The sequence below is a fragment of the Nyctereutes procyonoides genome, unplaced genomic scaffold (assembly GCF_905146905.1).
Source record: "Nyctereutes procyonoides isolate TBG_1078 unplaced genomic scaffold, NYPRO_anot_genome, whole genome shotgun sequence".
Lineage (NCBI taxonomy): Eukaryota > Metazoa > Chordata > Mammalia > Carnivora > Canidae > Nyctereutes > Nyctereutes procyonoides.
In genome coordinates, this window is record NW_026575042.1 from 48,879,162 (window position 1) to 48,897,447 (window position 18,286).

Below are 18,286 nucleotides of genomic sequence, written 5' to 3' on the forward strand. Positions count from 1 at the left end.
CATTATATGTTCTCATTCATTTGGGGAATATAAATAATAGTGAAAGGGAATAGAAGGGAAGGGAGAAGAAATGGCTAGGAAATACCAGAAAGGGAGACAGAACATAAAGACTCCTAACTCTGGGAAATGAATTAGGGGTGGTGGAAGGGGAGGAGGGCGGGGGTTGGGGGTGAATGGGTGACGGCACTGAGGGGGGCACTTGACAGGATGAGCACTGGGTGTTATTCTGTATGTTGGCAAATTGAACAATAAAAAGTAAATTTATCATTTAAAAAATGAAAAAAAAAAGAATTAAGATTTACAGTTTCAAAAGCTTTGCTTTCTGAGTGGTAAGTCATGAGAAGAAGAAATTAAAAACTTCCTATCCTGAGAACAGTTAAAAAGAAATTAAAACAATTAAGAAGAAATTTAAAAATTCCTATCCTGAGAACAATTTTTATCAAAGACAGAAATTTGCTTTTTCTATGGACTGAAATAAAAATAAAAATGGACTGAAATGTTATTTTTTTTAAAGATTTTATTTATTCATAGAGACAGAGAGAGAGAGGGGGGCAGAGGAACAGGCAGAGGGAGAAGTAGGCTCCATGCAGGGAGCCCGATGTGGGACTCCATCCAGGGTCCCCAGGATCACACCTCAGGCTGCAGGCGGTGCTAAACCGCTGCGCCACCAGGGCTGCCCTGAAATGTTATTTAATCAGAAAATTTGTCATTTAATGATGTGAATTATAAATACTTCCTTCTTCATTCTGAGAGCTAGTAACATGAAAACTTAACTTCTTTAGATTATACTTTATTGCAAGAAGAAAAAAAGGCCCCCTCTCAGTGCTTAAAAAATTGTTTTCTCGTCGACATAGTACTCTATATAAACAAAGTCCTATGGAGTACACTAGTTTAAAAAAGAAAAATGGGATGAGAAACTGAGTCATCAGACAGTGTTTAGCAGTATTGGCTTGTCTGTCTTAAAAGAACCTTCACTAGAGCATCAATAGTATGACCGTATCTTTATCTGTATCTTTATATTAATTGTGCATCACTGATGAGCAGTTCATATAAAAGCAGATGTGATAAAGAATTTTTTTGTATCTGATATCATACATCCACATAATGTGATTTCAGTAATTCTCTCATGCTAACTTTACTTGAATGAACAAACAAGCTTTACTGAGTTATTAAATGGCATTAATGACATTCGAGAATTGCATAGTGCCAGAGTTTAGCTAAGTACGAAGTCTGTTATTTGAAAAGTCTTGTGTTATCAAAACTACACTGTGACGGGTGCCCGGGTGGCTCAGTTGGTTAAGTGTCATGATCTCATGGGTGGGTGGTGAGGTTGAGCCCCACATTGGGCTCCATGCTTAGCAGGGAGTCTGCTTGCAGATTCCCTCCTTCTCTTCCTCCCACCACTCGCACACTCATGGGGGCTTGCTCTCTCTCAAATAAATCTTTAAAAAAAAATTACACTGAAAAAATCTTTTTTTTTCTAGAGATTATTTATTTATTTATTTATTTATTTATTTATGATAGACATAGAGAGAGAGAGAGGCGCAGAGACACAGGAGGAGGGAGAAGCAGGCTCCATGCCGGGAGCCAGACATGGGACTCGATCCTGGGTCTACAGGATTGCACCCTGGGCCAAAGGCAGACGCTAAACCGCTGAGCCACCCAGGGATCCCCAACTGTGAAACATTCTTATTCAAAGGGATAGTCTTCATTTGAGAGTCACACAAGTAAAAACACAGAGACAGATTGTATAGAAGCAGATGTGAGCATACATCTTTACAATTTTAATCCAAAATTGACATGTTGGGCTCCCTGGGTGGCGCAGCGGTTTAGCACCTGCCTTTGGCCCAGGGCGCGATCCTGGAGACCCAGGATCGAATCCCACGTCGGGCTCCCAGTGCATGGAGCCTGCTTCTCCCTCTGCCTATGTCTCTGCCTCTCTCTCTCTCTCTCTCTCTGTGTGTGTGACTATCATAAATAAATTTAAAAAAATTAAAAAAATTGACATGTTAATTTCAGCAAAATGGTACTGTCACTTTAAGCCAATTTGGTAATTTTAATGTTACTGGTTATGAAAGTATTTCATATATAAATTTATTTTTCTTTTAGATTTGTATAAGGACTGTAAATGTAAAGAGTTTTACTGAATATTATTTATATGTCCTTAAACAAAATCATAAAAATTTGATTGGACAGTAAGATTCATGGATTTATTTTTTTCTTTCAGAGAGACCTGTATGTTATTTAAGTTAGAGAAACATTCCTCCAGGTGAGGGAAAATGAGACCTTGAATGAAGGGAGAAGTAAAAGGGATAGAGATTCAGGAAGACATCTAACAATTTGAGTAAAATAAACAATTTCCAACTGTCTTACAATTTGGAAGGAAGGGTAAAATGGAGAGAGATAAGTAGCAAAAAAACCAGACTAACTGAACCACTATTATGTATTAAGATTGGGTTAGCTGATGGGTCTATAGCAAGGAATGAAGAGGCTGTCATATTGTAAGAGTTCATAGAATACACAAATACCAAGCTCGTAAGCAATTGCATTTCCATGTGACTCATGCTACCAAAGACCCAGGCTGGAGAATTATAAGAATATGGAATAAGAGCACGTAACCAAGGTGGACTGAAGGAAAAGGAGACCTGGACAGGGCTCAGTTTTTATAGATGAAAAAAAATACTTGAAATCAGTCCTACTCTTTAGCATTGTTCTTAGCTAGATAACAGTCAAGGAAAAGGAATATGAAACATAAATATTGAGCAGGAAGAGATACAATTATCACAATTTTCATGTGAAAATGTCTACTTAGAAATTCTGAAGAAGAGACTCTAGAAAATAACTAATGTGGAAATGTAGTAAGGTTCCTAAATTGTGGGTAAATGTTAAGACATCAATAGCAGTTACCAATTAAAAATACATTTTAAAAAGGTCCCATTCAAAATAGTAATAAAACTATAGAAATGTGTGAGAGCAATATGAAAAAACACTATAATGAAAGAACTCCTGAATAAATAGGAGACGATGTTTCCACATGGGAAAACTCTATTGTAAATATGGCAATTTTATTTCATCAATTTAGTACAATTTTAATAAAAAAATTTAATAGAATATCAATGAAATTTTATTTGGCACATGCAAGTTCCTCCTAAGATTTATCTGCAAGAATCAATGTTTATATATAACCAAGAAATTTTGGAAACAGACTAATAAGGTAGATTACAAACATAATATGAAGCTACAGTAACTGATACAGGTTGATAATGGCAAAATATGATAAATTAAGCAGTCAAGAAACAAAATATAGTATATCACAAAGATGGCATTTCAAAATAGAATCAATTGGCTTTCCATTATAAAATTAAATTAGATTCCTTTTCATGTTATAAGCAAAAGTAATTCCTTGAGTCTTAATAATGCCTTTTAAATGCTGTTTGAGGAAGACCTTTACAAATCTGGAATGAAAATCAGAAATGACAAAATAAAAGGGACAGATTTTATTGCAGAAAAGTTGAAAATGTCTGTGTAGAAAATGATGCTGAAAGCAAAGGTAAAAAAACAAATGGCATCCTAGGAGAAAATATTTGCAGCATACATAAGACAAAGTTTTATAGTTGTAAAGAGTTTCTCCGAATCAATGAGATAAACATCCCAAAAGAAAAAAAGGAAGTGGGCAAAGCAATTGAAGGAAGAAATACAAGTGGAGAATAAACATGTGAAAAGATACTCAATTTCACCAATAATCAAAAAAATGTAAGTAAAACAATGGTTCATTTTTAGCATCTCAGATTGCCCTCCACAAAGAGAAAGGGGGGGGGGGAGATAGAAAGGAAGAAATAAAAGGATAGAATGCCATTTTTAGAGTACAATTTGATTTTAGTTGATTATAAAATAAAACTACATATACTTACCAGCAATCCTATTTCTGTGAGTCAGTCCCACCACCAAATATCAACACATAGTATTGTTTATTTCACCACTGTTATAAGTCCCCAAATAGAAATAACCTAAATGTACTGGAAAACTGTCTTGAAAGAATGAGATAAAGCTGTAAGTCTTGCCTGGGTAAAATAATTTTGATACATTTGGAGTGATAATAGCAACTTTAAGTTGCAAAACAATACGTAAAGTATGATCTAATTTTCTTGTAGGAAAAACACCTACCAGAAAGCAACTCAGCAAGTGATACCTGTACAGGAATAAAAGATACAGACACACAGCACACACATATATTCTAGGCACAGGAAATATCTGAAAGGCTACATTCCAAACAGTTGTTTCCTCTGGAAGTGGGCGGGGGGGAGGACTTCAACTTTTATGTTTTATATATCTAAATTGTTTAATGATGATGACTTTGCTTATGGAAGTCTATTAGGTAAAAGAGGAGGCAGAGAGTGCAAAATATTACTAGAAGGGCATCCAGGATGTGGGGTAGGCTACTGAGTGGGTGCTGTCTATGATGATAGCTCAGAGTTCACTTTGGTAGTCAGTTTGGAGTTTGTGCAGTATTTGGGGTTTGTGCTATATTGGAGGTTTGTTTCTGCTGCATTTGGGGTTTATGCCATTTTTAGGGTAGGAGAGAGGACACAAGGTGCGTGCAGAGCACTGTCACAAAATTTTACTCTGATGGTTGATTGATTAGAATGAGAGTCCCAACTGGGGTATCGTTTATTTTCTATCCCCTTTTTCCCCCATTTTTTAAAAGAGTAGCGAATGGTGCTTTTGACAAGAAAAATAAACATTTTAGAATATCAGAAATGAAAAGGATCAATCATCTGGCCCTAAGAAGACAAAATAAAGTGACTAGGGTCTGTCATGAGTCAGATTCTCTTCACTAATTTTACTGTGGAAACTAGTATAAACATTTGAGTCTAACAATCTTTCAATGCAAACATTAAGTTCAAATAAAGAATCCCACTTCAGACAAAACATATATAATTTGAATCACAAACTGCAATGTCATCCACAGATTTGTAAGCCATTCAAAAAGTTCAAGAATAATTTCAAAATGAGACTAAAAGTAAAAAGCATTAAATTTTAAGTGAAATTTAACATTATTTGTGAGGAGATTTAAAAAAACCCTGTTATTATTGGTTTAACTTATCTTTATCTTTGTACTGGGTTGACTAGTGTGTCTCATCCAAATTTATTATCCACCTCTACCTTATGAATATAGTGTTATTTGGAAATAGAGTATTTTCAAACATAACCAAACTAAAATGAGGTCATAATGGATATGGGTGGGCCCTCATCCAGTGACTGATATCTTTTTAAGAAGAGAAATTTGGACATAGACTCACATAGAAGGAATATGGCCATGTGAAGAAAGAGACAGCACTTAGAGCTATGCTATTATAAAAGAAACGATCCTCCCTTAGAGCCTGCTGACACCTTGACTTTGGACTTCTGGCCTCCAGAAATATGAGACAATAGATTTCTGTTGTTTTAAACTGTCTTAAGTTTGGAGTAATTATTTGTTACAGAAGTTCTAGGAAATTAATACAGTGTTTTATGCAAACAGGTAAAAAATGCTTATGAAATGCAACATTTGCAATGTTCTATAACTGCCCATTTTCTTCTGGAGACTGGAACTGTGTAGCATTTTTGCCAAATCCAAGCAGAATGTAATCTCCTCCAGGGAAAGGAATATTTCCTTATGGGTCTTTATTTTCTTTACCATCTATGCCAGTGCCTGACATGTGGTAGGCCCTCAACAAATATTTGTTGAATGAGTAAACATGTGCATGAATGAATGAATCTGCAACATTGACCTTGTTTTAGATTCCCTATTTTAATTTACTAAAGCAGAAAAAAATAAGATCATCTTTCAAAAGTGTTAGTGTTTAAAATTTATTTTTTTATATTTTAACAGCCCTATATAATAAATGATAATAGTTGCAGATGCATCAGAAGGTGATTTTAAACATATCCTTTTTATAAAAATAAAAGAACATTATGGGAATGAATTATAGGTGAATGTGTACTGCATGATTAAAAAAGTGATAAGATTCAGAGAGCATAAAACTAGTCATTTCATAGTCTCTACTTTCTTTCCATTTAAAAGTCTATGAATTAGCATATGCTGTCAGGAATAATGATAATCCATTATTGCTGTACCCCTGAGCGTAGGTGGCTGGGAGCTTTTTTATTTGGAAATGAAAAGCAGTCTCTAAACCTCACAAATGCTTCAGGAGGAGAGAGCGTGCCATGTAAACACATTAGCACAAATAATCTGCTGTGATAATTGATTCAGACTTACTGACCTTGGGCATATTGAACTTTTTATTTCTTTACTATAAGCTTCGGTGGGTTCAGGGTGAAATTATAATATAAAAGAGCTGCTCCAAATTTCTCTCCTAACAAGGTGAAGTATTGTGTTATCTGAATCACTAAATTTAAGAAAGACATATTATAACACGTACAATCATAGCACTTACCAAACCACGGAGTTCTAATTTCTCATTTTATAAAGGGAGAATTGACAGCCAGAGAGATGAAGCCACTTTCCCAGGGTCACACAAGTAACAGTAGGATAGATGTCTTGTTGCCCAGTTAAGTGTTCTTTCCAATGTACCATGTTGTCACTTTAAAATAAGTCTGCTTTAGCCAAGAGTAGATCATGGGTTTTCTGCCCTGGAAGCTAGAATCCTATCACAAACTCATGAGTAATCCAAGTGACTAACAATTTTAATCTAAATTAAAATATAGATGATCTTTAGATTATTTAGGTGAGTCCTAGGCATCTAAAAGCACAGACATTGAAAAATTAAGTCAAGCAGACCATCTAAGATGGTTTGAAGGAGAAGAGATAAAAACACTAAAAACAAAAATAAGAGGGAGAATGAGAACTTTGTGAGAAAACAATAAACTAGAGTTTTAACAATTTACTTTTGGAATTTTATTTAAAACTGTGTGATCGCAATATTTTCGACTTCTAAAATATTCCTTGTGTCATCTTGCCAGCTTCATTTGAATGTTTAGTACACCAGAATAAGGAGGACACATTAATTACTCAAGAAAAAGAAAGTAAGGGGCACCTGGGTGGCATAGTGGTTGAGTGTCTGCCTTTGGCTCGGCATGATCCCAGGGTCCTGGGATTGAGTTCCGCATCAGGCTCATCACAAGGAGTCTGCTTCTCCCTTTGCCTATGTCTCTGCCTTTCTATGTCTCTCATGAATAAATAAATAAAATCTTTTAAAGAGGGCAAGAAAATAAGGATCTTTATAAAGGGCACCATGTATCATTGAAAGTGCTAGGTTATTTAACACGTTTGACTTAATCCTCACAGATCTTCAAACTGTAAATTAAGCCTTTTTTTTAAATGATTTAAAGTTTCACAATTGAATAACAAATTTAGGATTTATATTCATCGTAACAAATATTTATTGATTCTACTAAACACAAGCCATATGTCAGACTACTTACCAAGAATTTAATATACATTTTCTTACTTGCTTTTCATATCAACCTTACAAAATAGAGACACTCATTATCCCAATTTTGTAAATAGTGTAATTGAGCTATGGGGATATAAGTCAGTAAATGGCATAGTCAAATCCCAATCCAAGATTATCTCAAACACTCTGCTCTTAGCCATTCTGCTACTACAAGTCATAATGTTTGTAATAAAATATGAATAATATCTCATTCTCCTAACCCAGTTAGAACCCACTATGTCCTGTGAATGATTAATTGATTCACACCAAGAAGTGAAAGGAGTATTTAGAGAAGGTACTTGAGAAAATAGTTTCTAAACAGGTCCTAAAAGATAATTTCAGTAGGCAGAAAGTAAGAAAAATGAATTCCAGGATGAGGGAATAGTAAGACCAAAGGCAAATGGAATTTGGAGGGAATGATATATAGTACAAGGAAATGAGACTAGAAACAGAGGTTGGGCCCAGGGCAAGGAGCCCTGTATACCAGGATAATGAGTTATGATTATATTCCATGGGCAAGGGGCAAATATGATTTTTGTTTTCACACTTATGGAAGGAAAGAAATTAATATGTATGGAAGTCTACTATGTGCAGGCAGTGCATTTGGCACTTTACATGTGAAATCTAGTTTAATACAACAATCTATAAGGGAGATAAAAATTATTTTGCAGACAAGCAGATTGAGGTGTGGAAAGGTTAACCAACTTTCTTAGGTTACATACAATGTTAAGTTTTGAACTGTGATCTAAATTCAACCCAGACTCCAGATGTTTTCTACTATCCCACTTAAAGTCTAAGAAGATGATGGGGGATCCTGTGAAAGATAGATTGGAGGAAGGGGACCATGGTGTCAGGGAGACCAGTCAGCAGGTTTTAAAAACCACTATGCACAAAGGGAAAGGGAATCTGAATTTCAATACTGGTAGTGGAAATGACAAATTTGAGATGGGCTCCAGGGGAATTGCAGAGGCAAAATTTGCATACACCTATCATAGAACTCAGTTGAGTCACTGTCGTTATAATCCTTACCTTTCTAAGTCTCGGTTTCTCATTTGTAAAATATGAAGAATAAATGAGCTAATGAATGTAAAATGATTAGCTGAGTGCCTCACACAATGTGCTCCATAAGTATTAGCTATTAGGTATTATCGGGAGGTGAGTAAGACAGGAACCCATGATGTCTCTCAGATTTCTAGTGTCTAGTACCAGTAGTTGCAATAAGGAGGTCAGGAGGATGTACATAAGGCAATACTACCTTTGCAGTCTTCATCTCCTAATCAGGTAGCATATTCCTCTGCAGTATTTTGTCCTAATGGTCTAAAGATGCTAAATAAAAGGCAGAGGTTATGAGAATGGGTTAAAAACATGACAACTACACACTGTCTATGAAAAACTCACTCTAGATATAATGCTACAGGCAGGCTGGAAGTTGAAAGATGGAAAAAGATATAGCGCACAGATATCAATCAAAGGAAAGCAGAATTGGCTATATTAATATCAGATAAAATAGACTTCAGAGCAGAGAATATTACTAGACACAGGGAGGATTATTTACATAGTGATGAAAATATAAGTCTACCAAGAAGATACAGCAACCCTAACTGTGTATACACCAAATAACAGAGTTACAAAATACATAAAGCAAACTGATAGAACTGAAAGGAGAGATGGTCAAGTTCACAGTTGCAGCTAGAGATTTCACTACCCTTCTCTCAATAATTAATAGAACAGTTAAACAGAGATCAGCAAGGGTATGGAAAAATACCATCAACTAACATGATCTAATCAATATTTGTTGAAAATTTTATAGAAGGAAAAACTTTTATTTATAGAAAACTATCCAATAAGAGCAGAATACAGATTATTTCAATGTAACATATACCAAGATAGATTGTATTTGGAACATAAAATAAATCTCAATAAATTTAAAAGAATTAAAATTATACAGAATGTGTTCTCTAGCCACAATGGATTCAAGATAGAAATTAATAGAAAGATAACAGGAAAAATCTCCAAACTTCTAGAAAGTAAAGGCACTTCTAAATAATCCACCAGTCAGAGAGAAAGTCTTAAGGGGAAATAAAATAACGTTAACTGAATGAAAATTAAAACAACATATCAAAATTTGGGGGATACATCTAAAGCAGTGCTGAAAGGAAATTTAAGGACTGAATGTGTACATTAAAAAAGAAGAATAGTCTCAAGTCAATAATGTAAGCTCCTGCTTCAATAATCTAGAAAAAGAAGAGCAAAATAAAATCCAAGCAAGAATAAGAGAAGAAATCCTAAAGATGAGAGCAGAAATCAACGAAATAAAAACAAAACAGTAGGGAAAGATCAGTGAAGCAAATAACTGCTTTTTTTTTTTTTTAACAGGTCAGTAAAATTGGCAAACCTCTGGCAACACTGACAAAGAAAAAAAGGACACAAATTACCAATATTGGGAATGAAATGAGCCATCACCACAGTCTCTGCAGAGGATAAGGAAATGTTACAAACCACCTTACGTACTTAAATTTGACAACTTAGAATAAATGGACTAATGCCTTATAAAACATAAACTATAATAATGCACCCAGTATGACATAGATAATTTGAATAGCCCTATAATTATTAGGGTAATTGAACTCATAATTTTAAAACTCTTAGAAAGAAATCACCATGCCCAGATGGTTTCACTGGAGGAATCTGTCAAACATTTAAAAGAGAATTAATATAAATTCTACACAATATCTTCCTGAAAGTAAAAGATGGAACGTAGTTTTGCCTTGTTACTAAAACCAGGCAGTATGAACAAAAATAAAAACAAACAAAAAACTACAGATCTATATTATTTATTAATATATATGCAAATATCCTTAACAAATATTAGCAAACAGAATTCAGTCAATAAGAAGAATTGTATTCCATGGTTAAGAGTCTATTCCAGAACTGCAGGGCTAATTTCAGTATTCAGAAATAAGCTGATGTGATCCACCATATTAATAGGCTAAAAAAAAAAATCACATGCTTATATCAATTGATATAGAAAAACAACTTGACAAAATTCAACATCCATTCTTGATAAACGTAGGAATAGAGAGTAAATTTCTCACTTTGATAAAGAAAACCAAAAAACAAACCTCTAACTAACATTTTACTTAATGGTGAGAAACTCTTTTCCCTTAAGATCATGAACAAGATTAGGATGTCAGTTCTTACCACTCCTGTTCAACAGAGTGCTGGAACTTCTAACCAGTGCAATAGTCAAGAAAAGGAAATCACGGGATCCCTGGGTGGCGCGGCGGTTTAGCGCCTGCCTTTGGCCCAGGGCGCAATCCTGGAGACCCGGGATCGAATCCCACGTCGGGCTCCCGGTGCATGGATCCTGCTTCTCCCTCTGCCTGTGTCTCTGCCTCTCTCTCTCTCTCTCTCTCTCTCTCTCTCTCTGTGACTGTCATAAATAAATAAATAAAAATTAAAAAAAAAAACATTTATCTAAAAAAAAAAAAAGAAAAGGAAATCAGATGTGGATCAGAAAGGAAGAACTAAAACTTCGGATGCCATGACTGGCCTATTTAGAAATTCTCAAAGAACATAAAAAGTCATACAACTAACCAATGAGCTAATCAAGATTACTTGCAAGTGGGATGCCTGGGTGGCTCAGCAGTTGAGCGCCTGCCTTTGGCCCAGGGCATGATCCTGGAGACCTGGAATTGAGTCCCATGTCAGGCTCCCTGCATGGAGCCTGCTTCTCTCTCTGCCTATGTCTCTGCCTCTGTGTGTGTGTGTCTCTCATGAATAAATAAATAAAATCTTTAAAAAAGAAAAAGATTATTTGCAAGTTAAACCTACAAAATCATATATATTTCTACATGGTAGCAATGAGCATATGGACATCAAAATAAAAAATACAATACCATTTACTGGCTCAAAAAAGTGAAATATTTAGGTGTTAGTCTAACAAGACCTGAATAGAACTTATATGCTGAAAAAAAATTACTTATATGCTGGAAATTACATAAAGGAAACCAAAGATCTAAATAAATGGAGAGATGACATATTGCATACATGGACAGGAAGACTCAACAAAGTAAAGATCTCAGTTCTTTCCACATTGTTTAATATAATTCCTATTAAAATCCCATCAAGATTTTTTTGCAGATATAGATATGATTATTAAAAAATTTGTGTGGAAAGGCAAATGAACTAGAATAATAAACCTACTTGGAAAAAATGAATACAGTGGAAGTAATGAAACCTACCTAACTCCAATATAGTTATGATAATCAAGACTGTGCTGTTGGTGGAGAGATAAATGAGAGAACCCAGAATAGAAGACCCACACATATATGCCCAACTGCTTTTAGACAAGTGTGCAAAAACAATTGAAAAAAAGATAGCCTTTTCAACAAATAGTGTTGGAGCAACTGGACTCCCATAGGCAAACAAAACATCTAGAACTAAGTTTTATATTTTACTCAAATATTACTTCAAAATGCTTCACAGTTTAAATGTAAAACTTTTATTAAAAACATAGGTGGCTCGGTGGTTGAGCATCTGCCTTTGGCTTAGGTCATGATCCTGGGGGACTATTCCTGCATCATGCTCTCTGCAGGGAGCCTGCTTCTCCCTCTGCCTGCCTTTGCCTCTCTCTGTGTCTCTCATGAATAAATAAAATATTAAAAATTAAAATTAAAAAAACACATAGGAGAAAATCTTCGAGATCTAAGGCTAAGCAAAGAGTTCTTAGACTTGATACCAAAAGCATGATCCAACAAAGGAAAATTGGTAAATTAGACATCATTAAAGTTAAAAAACTTTTGTTCTTTACAAATGCAGGTTCAGATTTAGTAGGTCTGTAGTGGTCTGAGATTCTGCACTTAGTAAAAGCTCTCAGATGACGCCGAGGCTGCTGATCCATGTCCTTTGCACAGAACAAAAATGTGCTGCACTTTTTGGGTAGCAAAGGATGTACAATCTGTAAGGCTCCTTATAATTCTAAAGCTGCATGATTTAGTGAGTAAATAGATTTTGTTAACTTTATCATGTTGGCAATTTAGAGAAGTAGAGAACTCAATTTTAATTAAAGGAATGACAGAAAGCCCCAAAAGCCAATTTTATAGCTGAACAGAATGAAAAACAAAATCTTATCTTTTTGAAAACCCTTCAATATATTCTAATGCCATATTTAAATGGCACTCATTTCAATTGGTGAACCGTTCTGATGAAAAATAATCAAGTTTCAGCATCAATCTTTATTTTATATTAATCTTATGACCATAATGTAAACTTCTGAAATGAATATACCATTACATTTAAATTGCTTTACTTTTCATTTATGGAAATTGGTATTCTCATATTTTCAACTCATACTTTTTGACTTTATCTGAGCCCATGAGCACAACCATCACAGTCTACAAGAAATCTTGTGAGAGTTTTAAATTTAAGTGTGTTGTTACTCTTGGGATTATTGAATAGGTTTTTCTATTCTCTGGTCTAATAGAAACTAAAATCTCTTGTCTTATCTCTAATGATGACATTTCAACTCAGATATGATATATCCAAATTTATTTCCAGATGTTTCCAATCTTTCTGTTTTTAAATCTTTTTTTTTAATTTTTTTTAATTTTTATTTATTTATGATAGTCACACAGTGAGAGAGAGAGAGGCAGAGACACAGGCAGAGGGAGAAGCAGGTTCCATGCACCGGGAGCCCGATGTGGGATTCGATCCCGGGTCTCCAGGATCGCGCCCTGGGCCAAAGGCAAGCGCCAAACCGCTGCGCCACCCAGGGATCCCTCTTTCTGTTTTTATAACAAAATAAAGAATAAACTGTAGCTTGAAAGGAAGCACACATTAATTCTATTGAGAAAATAAATAAAATTCTATCAGGAATAAATGAATCCTAAAAGATAAAAAATAGTTTTTTTATCTTAATGATATAGATCCATTCAATTGACTGCTATGTCAGTTAGAAATATCCTACTAAAAATGGTTGCATGAAAAAATTTTCTCATATCTCCTTGACCAGAATTAGGTCAGAAAGAAGATACATATTTTCATGTTTAAGAGAGATGTTCAATGTTCATGTTTCATGTTTCAAAGGATGAATACAGTATTCCTGGTAATATTATTATACTCTAAAGTGTTAAAATCCATGTTGATGGTATTCATAAAAGTATGGAAGACAAAAATGTTTTATCAGACAGTGTACTCTAGTAAAAAGATCAAACCAAAAAAAACAAATCTGCGCTGACATAGTTTAGAGGCATCCTGGGACAAGGGGGTGGTGATAGATTGTGGGTAAATGGTCACATAAAATCTAACTGATGTGATGAAAATATTCTAAAATGATTCATAGTGATTGCACAACTTGGTAAATTTACTAGAGATCATTCAATTGTACATATGAAATATAAGAATGATATGATATGTAAAATATCCCTCAATAAGGCTTTGGTTTTTTTTTTTTTTCAGAGCATTTGACTGATATTCAGCATACCTTGAAATACAGCACTTGTTCTGCCACTAAATAAATAGCTGTGTGATCCTACACAAATAGTGTACTCACTATAGGCTCTTATTTCATTATCCATATAAAAGGGGGAATTGGGCAGATGCACACCAAAGTATCTCTTGTCTTTTTCCATTTCAATATTCTGTGACTCCATTTTGGCAAAGTTAGCCTCAAAGAAAGTACTTTTTATTCCTTGAAAGATATCTAAGTAGAGATGCTCTTCTGAAAGAAATTAAGATCGCAAAATTTACTTTAAAAATTTGCCAAAAGAAATTATAGATCCAAGCCCCTTAAAGACCCTCCTTTTTTAAATCAATAAAGCACTGTTGCTGATGGATCATTTTCTTTGCTTTCCAGGTATATGAAATGTAAGCCACAATGCACTCTGTGCAATAATAATGTCTGTTGTGGGAAGATAAAATAATAAGAAAGAAAGTGAAGCAATTTATAAACCAATGTTTAGAAAGAAACCTGTCAGGAGGGTTTAACAATGCCTATAATAGTTCTGATTTAAATCTCCAATCATAAGAAACTTTTATTGAACACTAGACATAGATAAGAGACCGCATAATATTTTGTGCACATGTATGTGTATGTGTATATAAATGTATGGGCTTGTGTATGTGAATATTATATGCATGTGTATAATAATTTTTTTCTGATGATAAAAATAATACATTACAGCTTAAGTTTTGCAATTGAAATTATATCTGAAGAATATGCACCAAACAGTCCCTATGTTATAGCAAAGAATGACTTCCATGTGACTATAATTTTAAGAATTTTAATCCTTTTGAAAAAAAAGAATCATTCAACTATATAGCCTATATGGATATTCTGAGTTATCTAAATTAAAGAGATTTTCTTCCAGTTTTTGCAATATTATTATTTTCAAAATAGGGACAAAATTCCATAGAAAGTTTTTTTCATATTATATAGAAGATTAGTTGGTAAGGCTAATATTTATACCTTAAGAAAAAAGACAATAATGCTATTAGACTCTTGTGGTTTGTGCTGTATGAGTGTAGATAAGCTGAAAATTATATTCTCCAAAATCCCCTTCCTTGTATGCTTCCAGGTTAGAATTGGCTCAGTATTTGGGAGGTAGAAACAAGGCAGTAGCCATAACCATCTGGAGCTCTTTTCATGGGGAGACACAGGGATGGGCAGAAGAGGTGCCCGGCAGGTGCCCAGCTTGCCATTTCCCTCTCTTGCTCCACATCTAGCTTTTCTTCCTGACTACGGGCCATCAGTGGCCACAGATTCACCCCCAGGTGCTTGGCTGTGGACTCACTGAGGTCTTGGTTTATTTATAGGCAATGGTTTTTCACAGACCTCTACACAGATTCCCCCTTCGTGTTCCTGCATTGGTGACTTGACATACTTGGCTTCTCAAACTATGACTTATTGGTAACTCCATCCCTGACTCTGCAACTTCTCTTTCAAACCTTTACTTCCCCAGCTTTTCTCATAACTCTAAATAAGTCTCTTACTCCGTAACACTCGGAGTGCTTCTGCTCCCCTGACTAAATCCTAAGTGATGCAAAGTCCTATCCAGTGGAAGAAAAATCTTAAGAGAAAAAAAAAAAAAAAGAGTTGGTTTTTAATTAATTCAAAAACCGAAATATACTTATGGATAGACGTCCAACCACAGAATCTCATCCAATAATAAAATGAAGGGGGGAAAAAAAAGAATAGCCATGGATTCAAGCAGAGACCAAATAAAAGACTCAGACTCATGTGTAAGCTTGCAAAGGTAATGATCACAAAAAGAAAACAAATGATGGCCCACTTCTCTAAGCAGCTGTATAGAAAGAAGATGACTTGAAAGTATCCTGAGAATTCTATGGACTCTGTTTTAGCAAGAAGATGGTTTGAAGCAGAGGTACTTAAGTGAGGGAGTCTATATAGTCAAAACCATTTTCATTGTAATACTAATACTAAAGCTTTGTTTGACATTTTTAGTGTTTTGACATGCTTCATGTTCACTGGTGGTGCAAAAGCAACGATGGGTAAAACTGCTAGCACTTTAACAGGAATCAAGACAGTGACATCAAATTCTACTAGTAGACATTATATGTTTGCTCGCTGTATATGTGTGTACACACACACAGTCTAGTTTTACTTAATGTCCTTGGTGAAGGACTTTCCTTGGTGAAGATGTTCAGTACCTTTTTCCTTTTTTTTTTTTAAGATTTATTTATTTTAGAAAGAGAGAGTGAGTATGCATGCACAAGCAGGGGAGGGCAAAGGGAGAGGAAGAGAATCTCAAGCAGACTCCACACCTAGCAGAGCCCAACGAGGGGCTTGATTTCACAGCCCTGACGTCATGACCTGTGCCAATATCAAGAGTCAGACACTCAACTGACTGAGTCACCCAGGCACCCCTCAGTACTTTTTTCAATGTCAAATAGTTTCTAAATGGTAGAAATTATATTCTAATCTGGCCAGTGTAGCTCTAGAAAAAAATTATATAATCCAATTCATTCATTCACTATATATTTTGTATTGAGTACCTAATATGAGCCAGACAACTCTTCTGGGGACTGAGGATATAAAATGGTCTCCCTCCCTTGCTTCTTTCCTTCCTTCCTCCTTCCTTCCTTCCTTCCTTCCTTCCTTCCTTCCTTCCTTCCTTCCTTCCTTCCTTCAATCCACCCACCCATCATACTTATCTCTGTATATGTGCGTAGAGAACCATGGTTCTTTCTGGGTAGTATGATTATAGGTTAATTGCCTCTCTCTTCCTTTCCGTACTAGCTTGAGTTTGAAAAATAGTGAGCATGTTATTTTTATAAAAACAATAAAGCCATTATTCTTAAGACAAAACGTAGTGCAACTCATTGCTCTTTTGAAGAAATACAAAGTAAAATTTCAAATCTTAAACTAAAAGGAGTATAAAAAAGAGGGCTCTATTCTTTCTTGTCACACTTAAATTTTCTTTCTTCTCATTACTTACAAAGCCAATAGAACATGACATGTGGAAATTGTTTTCTAAGACTGATTTAGAAGGCAAGGTCTCCAAAATCTTCTCATCCCACACAGCAAATACTAAAGCACTTCTTTTTAAAAAACATTATTACAAAGGTTCTTTAGAAAAAAATTAACTAAAAACTTTAGTGGTATCATTGGATCTCCAAAAAGGAGAATGCTAATGATGCATTATGCATGGAACATCACTCATATGCAAACTCTGAAAATTAACCCCTTGCCTTCAGAGGAGATAAGCCCTGTGAAAGTGAAAATGGCATATCTGGCTAGTTTTTCTTGTTCCTGGGGAAAGAGTAATATACAACAACATAAGGAATAGATAAAAGTCCTTGTCCTAATAAAATTTACATGTTTGTAACATGCAAGACAGTGTTTTTTTTTAATTGATGGAATTACTAAGATATTTACATTTAATTTTTTTTATTTTGATTTTAATTCACATTATTTGTGTAGTGGATAGGACAACCATATGCACAAATACGTTTTAACTTCACAAGATGAAAACTGGTGATGCTCCAGTGTCTCTCTCTCTCTCTCTCTCTCTCTCTCTCTTTTTAGTTTGGGGCAGTAGTGTTTTTCTTCCCTGCTATCACTCTATCAGTAATTACTAATGATTCACAATAAGTTGGCTTTCCTAACATGGCAGTCCTAGGAATCGGCAATAGGTCATCTGGGTTCTTAGATCAAATGGTTCTTTGTATCATAAGTGTTTGAAGAAAATTAAATCCATGGATTGAGACTATCTGTACTTCAATGAGTCAGGCCTACAACCTGGCCTGTTCAGTACTTTAGACCAGCTGTTTTCAAATGCCACTTAGAGATCAGCGCTAAACTGACCACATAAGAATCGCCAGGAGAACGTATTAAAAAATACAGATTTTTTTTTGTCCTCCCTATGGAAAATTCTAATTTGGTAGGCTTAGAACTGGAACTAAGAATTTATATTTCTAAAGGATTCTCCAGATGACTCTTATATATAGCCAGATTTGGGAACCACTGACTTAGGAAGATACTAGAAAGTGAATATAGAGCTGTGATGTCACAGTAAATAATTTGCTGGTTAATTTACAGACATTGAGAAAAGGACATTAAGAAATATCCTGTTCTGTGTATATTCTCAGATTTCCCAATTGTAAGTAAAAAATAAACTGGGAATTTGTATTAGCTAGAACACCTAAAGACTATTTTAAAATATCAAAACAAGAGACAGGAAGATAAATTTATCATGAAGCTAAAATTCCAGAGCCACTCACAAGCATGGACTAACCCGAGTGCTGAACACTGTTGGAAGCTGTAGTGTTCTGGAAGGGTGAGGAAGCCAAGCTGCAATCAGAAGGCATTTCTAGGTAAGTATATCTGG

General features: G+C 34.9%; 1 protein-coding gene and 1 long non-coding RNA gene across 2 annotated transcripts in view; one reads left to right on the forward strand and one right to left on the reverse strand.

Moving 5' to 3' along the window:
• LOC129506928 (uncharacterized) overlaps positions 1–10,850 on the forward strand; it is a 31,040-nt gene extending 20,190 nt beyond the window's left edge. Inside the window, exon 4 of the long non-coding RNA XR_008663904.1 lies at positions 9,813–10,850. This is a non-coding gene — a long non-coding RNA (uncharacterized LOC129506928). The remainder of the gene's footprint in view (positions 1–9,812) is intronic.
• The window catches only part of GPR149 (G protein-coupled receptor 149), a 65,226-nt gene that overhangs the window by 5,457 nt on the left and 41,483 nt on the right, over positions 1–18,286 (reverse strand). The gene's annotated exons all lie outside the window — the stretch shown is intronic.